At 49.5% G+C, this 12,006-nt stretch overlaps 2 long non-coding RNA genes across 4 annotated transcripts in view; both read right to left on the bottom strand.

The window, feature by feature from the left end:
• Positions 1–12,006, bottom strand: part of LOC127605845 (uncharacterized) — a 96,984-nt gene that overhangs the window by 52,162 nt on the left and 32,816 nt on the right. The gene's annotated exons all lie outside the window — the stretch shown is intronic.
• The window catches only part of LOC127605843 (uncharacterized), a 95,728-nt gene that overhangs the window by 51,299 nt on the left and 32,423 nt on the right, over positions 1–12,006 (bottom strand). The gene's annotated exons all lie outside the window — the stretch shown is intronic.

The following is a 12,006-nucleotide window of genomic DNA, read 5'->3' as shown; positions in this document are numbered from 1 at the left end:
TCAATGAAGTGAAACGATATTGAAGGATAATCATCTTTCCTCGTTTGGGATGCGAATTTTGGGCCTGGGGGGGGGGGGGGGGGGGGGGGGAGCGAAACACATCCGACCGAATGGCAAGGTGGGGAACCGAATGAGCCTTTGGAGCAATTAGATTAGCGAATGTGTCGCAAGGCTCAATTTTAGTCCCCCCCCCCCCCCCAAAAAAAATCAAAAATCATACAGTGATTGTCATCGTCATTACCATCCATCCATCCATCCATCCATCTTCTACCGCTTATCCGGGGCCGGGTCGCGGGGGCAACAGCTTTAGCAGGGAAGCCCAGACTTCCCTCTCCCTAGCTACTTCTTCCAGCTCTCCCCGGGGGATCGCGAGGCGTTCCCAGGCCAGCTGGGTGACATAGTCTCTCCAGCATGTCCTGGGTCTTCCTCGGGGTATCCTCCCGGTGGGACATGCCCGGAACACCTCACCAGGGAGGCGTTCAGGAGGCATCCGAATCAGATGCCCAAGCCACCTCATCTGGCTCCTCTCGATGTGGAGGAGAAGCGGCTCGACTCGGAGCCCGTCCCGGATGACCGAGCTTCTCACCATTACATTACATTACAGTTCTGAAAAATGAAAAGTCAAAAAATATAAATAATTTGTTATACGCGCTCACATTGAGCTTCTCATGCAAATCCCTCTTTCCGGATCTCAGCCTCTGTTTGGTTCTCGAGTCACCCCATGATGTATTTCTTTCAGGACGAGGCCGCCGGCGGCGCTTCCCCAATGCACAAATGATTTCCGACCCTTCAAAGACAAAAGAACCAGCAAGCGGCATCTCCTTCAGCGACTTGACAGCACACACAGTGCCCACAATTGCGTCATGGCGATGGAGGTGAGTGACACCCCCGCTACCCCAAACACGCCATCCGGCGCGCTGCCCTCCGTTCTTGACAAAATGGCTCCCCGAGCCGCAATTAAGCATCCAAAGTTTGGCTCCGATGAAACGGCATCACGTTCGTTCTTCGCTTGGCGGCACATCAATCATCTTCAACATCGTCGTGTGGGTGAGGACAAGTGGGGGAAGTACGCCGGGCTAATCTCGGTCTTACTGAAAGGAACGTGGTACTCGGCCAACATTTGCTTTGAACTTTTATTCCGTTCGTGCGGCGTGATGAGAATTGATTTTCCGTTCGTTTTCCTATCAAAAGGTGAAATCTCGCGTTCGGGAAAATTGTCTGTCGCTTGACGTTTGTGCTTCGCGTGAACTTTTGCGGCTCGAGTATCAAAGCAGAAACGACGAGCGCCGAATCCAAATTGAGAGGAGAGTATCCCGCAAGCGGCCCGGTAGTCCAGTGGTTAGCACGTGGGCTTCACAGTGGAGAAGGTACCGGGTTCGATTCCAGCTCCGGCCTCCCTGTGTGGAGTTTGCATGTTCTCCCCGGGCCTTCGTGGGTTTTCTCCGGGTGCTCCGGTTTCCTCCCACATTCCAAAAACATGCGTGGCAGGCTGATTGAACACTCTAAATTGTCCCTAGGTGTGAGTGTGAGTGCGAATGGTTGTTCGTCTCTGTGTGCCCTGCGATTGGCTGGCAACCGATTCAGGGTGTCCCCCGCCTACTGCCCGGAGACGGCTGGGATAGGCTCCAGCAACCCCCGCAACCCTTGTGAGGATCAAGCGGCTCAGAAGATGAATGAATGAGTATCCCGCAAATATCAAACGGCGGATGATGACGATAATCACGACGCAATCGCAAAGGTCACCGAGGTCAGAAGAAACCGGCTCGGCCTCGTCCCGTATGTCAGTAAACTCGCGAACAATCCTTCCGTTCGATCCGGCGCGACGCCGCGTTAGCTCGTCTATTGACATTCGGGGTGTCTCCGGTGAACGGGAGAAGACAACTTGTCAAAGTGTTGACACGAGTGGAATTCCAGTCGCGTTCAATTCATCGGGTAAATCCTTCAGTGCTCCCCAAATAACCGCCGCGCCTTTGTGGCGGGTTGCGCTCGCACGCTAGCTCTTGCCCGCGTGCGTCTGGATGACTTCTTACCTGTATCCACAGCCTGCGCTTTCTTTCTTCTCATGGAGTGAAGGGTGTCCAACCCGCACGTCTTTGTATCAACAAAGTGCAAAGTGTGTGTGGGTGTGTGAGCACGGCAGGCAACAACAGCACCGAGAAAGGCCCGCGTAGCCCAGATTCCCAAGATTCCCTGCAGCATATTTAGTCTTACAACTACTTTGAAGGTAAACGTGCCTGATGGGGACGCATTGGGAGGTGCATTAAGTGTCTGCTTCGGCAACCGCATGAATTCCTTGCTTTTTTTTTTGTTTTTTTGGGGGGGAGGTGTGGTGTGGGGACCAAACGCAAATGTGTCCTGGATGACTGCCTGATACTGAACTCAACTCAAGTGTATTTCTCGAGGCATTCCTGTCGACAAAGTTCTGTACATGGAGCACGACAACAAACAAATGAATAACAAAGACCGTCAAAACACCCCCCCCCCAAAAATAAATAAAAAAGCCAAAGAATAAACATGAGTTTTAAGACCAGTATTGAAAGATGGGCGGCGGCCCGGTAGTCCAGTGGTTAGCACGTGGGCTTCACAGTGCAGAGGTACCGGGTTCGATTCCAGCTCCGGCCTCCCTGTGTGGAGTTTGCATGTTCTCCCCGGGCCTGCGTGGGTTTTCTCCGGGTGATCCGGTTTCCTCCCACATTCCAAAAACATGCTCTAAATTGTCCCGCGGTGTGAGTGTGAGTGCGAGTGGTTGTTCGTCTCTGTGTGCCCTGCGATTGGCTGGCAACCGATTCAGGGTGTCCCCCGCCTACTGCCCGGAGACAGCTGGGATAGGCTACAGCACCCCCCGCGACCCTCGTGAGGATCAACCGGTACGGAAAATGAATGAATGAATGAAAGATGGGCAGCAAGCGGGTCTCAAAAAGAACTCCAGGGAAGGGATGCCGGAGTAGGAATGACACGCTCCCTCCTACGAGTAGCAGTCGAGAGTTGAGTGGCAGCGTTCTGGACCAACTGGAGACGCCGAATGGAGGATCGGCTAACTCCAAAGACCACGTCAAAGACCGAGTCAGCCAACAGAGTATGCCTTTCACCCCCTGAAGAGGAGACTGACGAGATAAACCCCTGGAAACAAACAAACGGGAACTTCAAGAGGCTGCAGTAGAGGCCCGGAAAAGCCTTTCCGCATCCACCATGCAACAAACAGTCAATGGGTGACGGGGCTTGCTGCGCCCATTGCGAGTTGAGTGTTTCGCCGCCAAATAATCACCGTCAATTAATTGAACAGCGTCCGTTGCGATACTTAGGCTCACTTGAAAAGTGTCTGGCTTCGAACAAAAGCTGCCCTGTCCTGACTTGTTGAACACATTTCCATGTGAATCCCATGAAATAGAAAAGCCCCGCCTCTTATCTCTTATTTTTGGGGTCTCATTGTTCTGATCCGAAAACCCAACAAAAACAAAGGAATTGACCTTGCCCGTGCAATACTTTTGGAGCGGACCACTTTCTTTGTACATCAGTAAATGGGGGGGTGGGGGTGGTGGGGGGAGCGCAGACTATCCTGCAGTCACTTGGCAACCACATGTTACTATTTTAAGTTGTCTTGCATTCTTACCTGAGGTGAACACACCCTGCCATTCCAACCGAGGGAGGAAAAAATAGATACACATAAACAGGCAAAGCCAACGGGACTGTTTGAAAAGAAAAGAAAAGAAAAGAAAAGCCCGGGAGGTGTCGTGCAACCGAAGCGCACGCTTAACCTAACTGCGGACAACAAATGCAAGCGCCAAAGAACCTGTTATTCACAATATGCTCTGATGTAAATATGTCACCCCACCCCCTTCCAAAAAAAAAAACTTTGTGCTCGTTGGGCACCGGGGCTAAAGCCACGTCATGACGTCATCGTGTAGCGTCCAAACGTCACCGCTTACGTTGATGTTTACCCATGAGCGTCTGCGCTTTAATTATAATAATAATGTGCTGTTAGCATCTGTTAAGCAACGTAGCATCTATGATACTTGGATGCAGTATGTAACATTCAGGGACATGCAATCGGCAAACGCTTCGATTTTTCGAACCGTTTCGACCGGTTCGAAAAATCAACCTGCAAATTCGACCGTATTTGCAGATGGTCACGAGGGTGGCTCCGAGTTGGAGATCGCATGCCGACCGGTCACATCCGCCATCGCTCTGGTGGCGGAGTTCAACTTTGCGTGTGTCCAGCGAGTCGTTCCTCGACATCTGCGATCGTCACAATAACCCCGCCCACCGCCCCCCTGACGTAGGTTGGGGACAGTGTCTGCCCCCGACAAAGAATAACTGATGCATACCTGTCAACTTTTCGGAGCGCCAACCTGTATAAACTACCCAAAAAAGTCCTTATAAAGTTCAAAAAAATCCTTATAACATACCAAAGCATTTTATATGTCAAAATAACGGCAGGAAAAAAACCCACGTTACTTTTTTCACCAACTCCAAATGATTTGGAGTTGGTAAAAAAAAAAAAACGGGAAATTTTCAGAATCCGTATGATTTGTGCGATACGGCCATATACGTAAAATTCACCACCAAATCCGTATGAACTAAACCGTATGAGTTGCCAGGTATGCAACGGATTTCGAGGTGGTCCTTCCCACTCATTCGTGCGCCACTTTTAAAAAGTTTCACCTCGGTGTGGACCCCCGCCCCGCCCGAATCCTGCCCTGCAACATGTTGCCGTTTTGCACGGCTCCCGCCCAACCTCGCGCATGAGGGCAACACAGGATCCTTGTGACGCTATCGCACATTTCATCTCTTCACACGCGAGGCTTTCCCCTCGCGTGCCACGCAGCAAAGGCGTGGATGCCATTCGGGGCCCGAATGAAAAGTAGAAAGGAGCAATGGCCGACCTCGGTCGTAGCCGTCCGTCTCTCTCTGCCGGGTGGAGGAAGGACCGCGACCAAGGACCGGGTTCAGCAGCGGGGTGGGCTGCAGGCTGTTTTTGCCGAGGCGTACAGTAAATGCGGGGCCAAATCAGTACCTGCGCCGCCGTGTTTACCTGGCAGCCATTCAGCCCGTTTCTGTCTAAACTTGAAATAGGATCCAAACACTCTACTCACGCATAGTGATTTGCACGAGATGCTTTGCTCGCCTACCGCGGGGCTCCCTGGTGCTATTTTTGCCCCGTCTGAATCTTAACCGCCCCTCTCTTGTCTTTGATTGAGAGGCGGAACTCATGACCCGCGGGGCTTTACCGGCAAATATAGCTCTGATTGTGAATAGTTACCAAGGATTCAAAACCGCAAAACCCCAACAAACACCTCGTTGCTTCATCATACTCATCGGCTCGTTCCGGGTCTCTTTCTTTGGAGTCGCACTTTAATCATGAAGAAGGAAACGTATTTAACCCGTTGTGTGCTCCAAATTAAAAAGGCCTTAAGTTACGCATTTTACAATTTTTGTAAGGATGTATTTTGTGTTATACAAACACTCTTTTTTTTTTTTTCAAACACTCAAAATGTTCAGAGGCATCTGTGCTATCCATGCATATATAGTTTTTATTAGTTCTTTGGGATTTTTTATTCTTTATTTTTTGCAAAAGGAAAAAAAAATTGTGTCTGGAGGTCCCAACCAACCAAACAATCCCGACCGGACGTGTTCATGCAAAATGCATCGGTTTGAAGCCTCCTGCAAAAAGGCAAACTCATTTGCGATCCTCTGGCGCCACCTAAAAGTTGCACAATTGGAATGACCTCAACCCGACAATGTGGCATGCATACGTCTGTCCAAGCGAAAACAAAGCGCTTGACGTAAAATTCGCGTGAAATGCATGTTTACACATTAGGTTTACGATGCATTCAAAAATATGAATTATAATGGGTCTCTATTGTGCAAAATATGTAAATTGTGAAGATTAAGGTATCAAAACGTTTTTTTATTATTGCTGCAATGCCTGAGAATTATCAGCCGGTGACGTCATGAAATTTAGGCCATTTTAGAACCCCTCCACAAGTTTCAGCTCTCGTGTTTTTCTGAATGCCCTTGCCTTTGATTCAAAGACATCATTTTACATTTATCGCAAGCGAACGTTTTTTTATTATTGCTGCAATGCCTGAGAATTATCAGCCGGTGACGTCATGAAATTTAGGCCATTTCAGAACCCCCTCCATAAGTTTCAGCTCTCTCGTGTTTTTCTGAATGCCTTTGCCTTTGATTCAAAGACATCATTTTACATTTATCGCAAGCGAACGTTTTTTTATTATTGCTGCAATACCTGAGAATTATCAGCCGGTGACGTCATGAAATTTAGGCCATTTTAGAACCCCCTCCATAAGTTTCAGCTCTCTCGTGTTTTTCTGAATGCCTTTGCCTTTGATTCAAAGACATCATTTTACATTTATCGCAAGCGAACGTTTTGTTATTATTGCTGCAATGCCTGAGAATTATCAGCCAGTGACGTCATGAAATTTAGGCCATTTTAGAACCCCCTCCATAAGTTTCAGCTCTCTCGTGTTTTTCTGAATGCCTTTGATTCAAAGACATCATTTTACATTTATCGCAAGCGAACGTTTTTTTATTATTGCTGCAATACCTGAGAATTATCAGCCGGTGACGTCATAAAATTTAGGCCATTTTAGAACCCCTCCATAGGTTTCAGCTCTCTCGTGTTTTTCTGAATGCCTTTGTCTTTGATTCAAAGACATCATTTTACATTTATCGCAAGCGGTGCACTACGAGGGTTAAGAAGGAAAAAAAAATGTGTCCTTAACTTTTAAAGAGATAAAGCGATCGTGTTTACGGATTATGCGTGGCTCACCATGAAGGGTAATTGGGAACCGCGAGCGTGATGGCTGTTTGGACTCGCTCTATTAGCTATTGATTGGGCGATAAGTCGTACCATTAAGAATCGGATGTTTTGTCCGAAGGATATTTTCCTCCTGGCTGAACGGTGATGCGCGTTACCTCCGAGGTTGCATCGATCCGCGGGAACAAACGACGGCTTCCGGGATGCGCGGCGCAAATGGACTGCTGCCAATCATGTCTGGCCATTTGTATTTGCGTGCTTTTAGTCCTGAACAACATAACATCATTTTCCATACATCGGAATAATTACACTCGGGGCTGTTCAAACACAGAAAGACGAGCGATGGAAAAGTCAGCAAATCTTTCGGGCTCGACCTGTTCAAACAGCGACTTGCGTGTTAGCTTGTAAAGTTCTACCTCCCCTCACTGTACACCCCACCAACCAACGCCTCCCCCCCCCCCCCTCCCAGCACACACACACACACACTCACACACAAACGCTCCGGGGCCATTCGTGCAGACGAGGTAAAACATCTCCCTCTCCGTGTTACAGCCCCGCAGGTGGGCCCCGCATGCTCAGGTAGATAATATCACTGTTACTATAGACGGTGTTTGGGTTAACTGAAAAACACTTTTCACAGCAGCGGCAAAACAGAGCACGATAACAGTGGAAACCGGTCCTTGAAAATTCACCAGTGGAAACTCTTTGGCACGAACTGCACACGCAATGCCTGACGCCCCCCCCAACCCCCCAAATCGAAATTTGCATGGCGGTTCTCCAGAAGCTCAGAATATGACATTTCCAGATTGGGGAGATTTCTCTCAGAGTCCAGAGTAATTCAACGTAGCAGTTACGTGAAGCCAAGAGTCCCTGAAAAGGGTTTTTGGGAACTTTTTTTTTCCTGGACGGGAAGCGTTTTGAGTTCACCAAGGCCCTCTGTTTCCCATCTCGGTGGAGCTTGTGCAGTAGACATTAGAAATTGTCCTTCTGTAAACAAAAGAGGCATGACTAGCTTAAAATGTGCTCAGGGCCAGAAGCGAGGATGACTTCCATAAACAGATCACCCAGGTGGTCCATGTGTGAGAGCGAGCGGAGCCGCGTTTCAAAGGCCACCACACGGCATCGCCTCCTCCGCTCAGCTGCATTCCAACAAAAAATGTGCCAATGTCTGCCAGTCGCATATTTACAGCTTTCGGCTTTGCAAATGATGGCCGTTGCACGTACGCGCGCTCGTGAAAGGTCGTCGGATTCTGTTGGGCGAAGGACCGTAAATCTCGCAGGAAATACGGCCAAACACAGTCACGTAGCTACGGAGGTCTTGAAAATAAATTTCACAATTACGATGAAAATGTTTTCTCTAAGTCGGACCTGAACCGTTTTATAAATGGACTTTTCCCTCCTGGCCACCAAACTGTTCACACAAAGTTATTGTTTGTTCTGCCCACACTAAAATTTCAAGGGTGTTTCATAAAAAAATGGTTCACAGCGTTTCATAATTCGTAATTGCGTTTAAAATTATTTCCATCTCGAGCTACATTTTATTTCAAAAACGTCGTTAGCAATGGCTATGCTATGTGTGTAGCATATGTCGTGTTTGGTCAGACGAGTCACCGTGGCTCATTCTTACTGGCCCTCCTGTCTTGAAAGCAATGGCTCTAAGTTTAGAGGTATTTAGAAATCTCTTTCGGAGATTATTTCCGCGTCGTCCCTGAAACTTGCTAGCTCGGAGCACCGTGTACGAACGTAGCAATGCCGCTAACTTAGCGCTAACGAGCTAATTAGCATGTTTCGTTTGTCATTGTCACACCTCGAGCTGCATTTACGTCCGTTTGTTTTGCACTGGACAATTTTCGTCGGGGGCGGCCCGGTAGTCCAGTGGTTAGCACGTGGGCTTCACAGTGCAGAGGTACCGGGTTCGATTCCAGCTCCGGCCTCCCTGTGTGGAGTTTGCATGTTCTCCCCGGGCCTGCGTGGGTTTTCTCCGGGTGCTCCGGTTTCCTCCCACGTTCCAAAAACATGCGTGGCAGGCTGATTGAACACTCTAAATTGTCCCAGGGTGTGAGTGTGAGCGCGGATGGTTGTTCGTCTCTGTGTGCCCTGCGATTGGCTGGCAACCGATTCGGGGTGTCCCCCGCCTACTGCCCGGAGACAGCTGGGATAGGCTCCGGCACCCCCCGCGACCCTAGTGAGGATCAAGCGGCTCGGAAGATGAATGAATGAATGAATGAATTTTCGTCGGATTTATTTGGTTCCAAGAAGCTAATGCGTGTTTTAAATTGAAACGTGTTCCTTCTAGTTTCTACTCCACATTTTCATCCGGCTGATTTCATAGTTGACTGTAAGCTGCTCATGAAGATTTGAGTTTAGCTCGCTATTGACCTGCGCTAAGCGGTGCACAAGTACGAAAAGTAAAGGGTCGCCGCTCTTGAAATGTGCGTTTCAGCAAGAGGCGACGATGACGCTTGATCCCCGACTATGAGTGCAAGACTCGTCTTGCGTCTGTTTACGCGTTGCGGTGCGCACGTTACACATTTGCTCCACGGCGACGATGCGGGCTTCTCTCATCGCCGAGCCGCACCGCAACGGCCGGATGGAAAAATACTTTCTTAGAGCTACGAGTACATTCTTTATCTTCAAGACAGGTGAGGGATCACTCGAACAATAGCGGACACCTCCCCGCCTTTGTGCCAATGTTTGGATAGTATTGTAGCAAGCTGCAAAAGTTTTGCGGCCGCCCCTTATCGCAGGCGGAGCATGTTTTGCGCGTAACTTTGACCTAGAGTCGGGTTTATCCCAGCCGCCGGTGCGGCCCCCTTTATCTCGTACCTTATCGTTCTGACCCAAGCGATTGTGACCGGTCTGTGTGCGCTCGGGCGCTTTACGTACAGCGATTGTGTGACGGACGGCTTGTTGCCAGGGGGCCCCCCCTGCATTAACGTCCAAACATACCGGCACCGTTGACCGTCCATCTGTGTTTGTCAGAAAGAAGGGCGAGCCTGAAATATGAGTAAACGCCGAGTGTCGGTGTACGACGTTGCGGGCGACCCAGGTAGTGTTTCACAACCCTTAATAGCTCAGGTAATGGCCGTGAGTCATTGTTGAGAGAATGCCATTGCGTGTATGTTGAGCTGTTGAGGTTTGGCATGTGTGCGTTTGCCTCGGGGGGGTGCAATTAAAAACCAGTTCTTCAGAAATGTTGTTTTGACAGATATCAGTAGCACTGGGATCACCAGGCAGTGGGGGTTCCCTCCACGGCCAAAACAAAAGTCGTATTTTTTTCTTTCGGTCTAAATTTAGATATGTGATTGTATTTCAGCTGCGATGACAGAATCAGATCTGCCATTATTCCTTCAGGTGCGGGTAGCGAGAAAGAGGTCCGGGACTACTCGGGGGGGCAAGCGGCCTCTTCCGGTGTCTCGCGGCCGTCGTTGTTTTAAGGGATATCGTGGACTGAGCTTGAACGGAGAGCCGCGACACTCCTGCGTGTGAAGATCCGAGAGTGGCTATGGAGTGCAGTCCTTAACTCATTCAGTACCGGCCGATTCTGGACCAAGTCTGAAAAGACGTTTAAAAACGTCTTTGGGAGTGAGCGAGTTAAGCAGTTCGCCTGGTCTACCAAATACTGTACACACCGAGGCTGTAGTCAAGTCCGCCTCGGTCGAGTCCATGTCACGTTCGAATCCCAAAGATCTGAGTCCAAGTCAAGTTTGTGTCCACAAGTTCCGAGTCCTAGTCCAGATGCGATCAAGAGTAAACCTTGAAAAGAACATTTTCACAACCCACCAAATTTCCTCTTGCTCCAAACGTCTCTTGGATGGCAATGCAACCTTTTTCTCACAGAGTCTGCGGGTTGCTTCGTGTTTGTTTGCTGAAGACGCGGTGGCAAACGGCAGTTCTCGACGGTTAACGGGTAACAGCATTTTATAACCCGTCGGATTAGGGTAGACTCGAGTAGTACAACCAGTGTCGGACGCCCAATTATTTTTCCAGACCGGGTTTTGAGCGTGAACTTGAAATCTGAAGGGGGCGGAGCGCTGAAGGGCAGCCCCAGCTGTGAGTGACATGCTCCCGAAAGTGACCTGATCCGATCCCCCAGGTGCTATGGCACCTGATCTCCGGAGTCTGGCTGAGGTGCATACCCCGCATTGTTGGAAGCCGCGTCACCGCCTCGGAGCCCTGCGAGCGTGCTATTTGCATCGCGTTTTCCTTTGAGGAGAAATACATTTCAGGCTTTTCTCACCCGAGAATGTTTTTGTGGTCTTTTCTCCGGCGGTGTTTTTGAGAGCGACGCGCAGGTTCAATATCAAGTCAAGTCAAGTTAAGAGTATTTCTCGAGCACTTTCAAACAGCCATCGCTGCATACAAAGTGCTGTACATGGAGCGATTTAACATGCACAATAAACAGTAAGACAAATCGGAAATAAAGGCGGTAGAAAGCACCAAGCGGTAAAATCAAGAACAAATCTAAGTCATGCTGAGTCGAACGCCAAAGAATCCAAGTGAGTTTGCGTGAGTTCAAGCCTGGCATGTGCGAGTTTATTTTGTTTTCCGCCATCCTGATGCGGCGATAAGATAAGTTAATCAGAATTACTGTTGAAAAACCATCGGATGCGGGCGACGCGGCATGCATGGCGATGACTCCTCCCCCCTTTTGTTTTTTCTCTTTACATTGATCAAGCCACAGCACAAATGCATGCGAGCTTGAGTAGATTTCTGCTAGCGTGTGTGCGTGCGCGAGCAAGTACGTTATTTGTAGCATGAGAAACCCAGCAGGGGGTTTGACTCTTTTGGTCCACAGAGAAAGCAAGAGGGGGTGAGAGAGGCTGGAGACGGGCCAAGCTGCAACAACAGCCTTGATTTGGGAAGTACCAGCACAAGAAGAAGTCTTCGGAGGTGGCCAAGCAAAGCTGCTCGGCTTCCTGGATCCGAAGACGGCAAATCTCCAACCTCGTCGACCATTTTGGAGTTTTCCCACGTCACCTTTGTTTCTGTGGACGAAAGCAAGGCGTTCCGGTCCAGCCAGGAGACATGGTCTCGTTTCCGGAGCCTCCTTGTCGGCGGGACGTGCCCGGAACACCTCACCAGGGAGGGAGGCATCCGAATCAAATGCCCGAGCAGCCTCATCCGGCTCCTCTCGACGCGGAGGAGAAACGGCCTGAGTCCTGAGTTTTACTGGAATTTATTGGGGCAGCACAGCTTGTGTACTTTCAGAAGGTCGAGGCGTGAGC

The sequence above is a fragment of the Hippocampus zosterae genome, chromosome 8 (genome assembly GCF_025434085.1).
Source record: "Hippocampus zosterae strain Florida chromosome 8, ASM2543408v3, whole genome shotgun sequence".
In the NCBI taxonomy this organism is placed as follows: domain Eukaryota; kingdom Metazoa; phylum Chordata; class Actinopteri; order Syngnathiformes; family Syngnathidae; genus Hippocampus; species Hippocampus zosterae.
The sequence above is the reverse complement of the archived record's forward strand: the minus strand, read 5'-3'. Positions and strand labels throughout refer to the sequence as shown.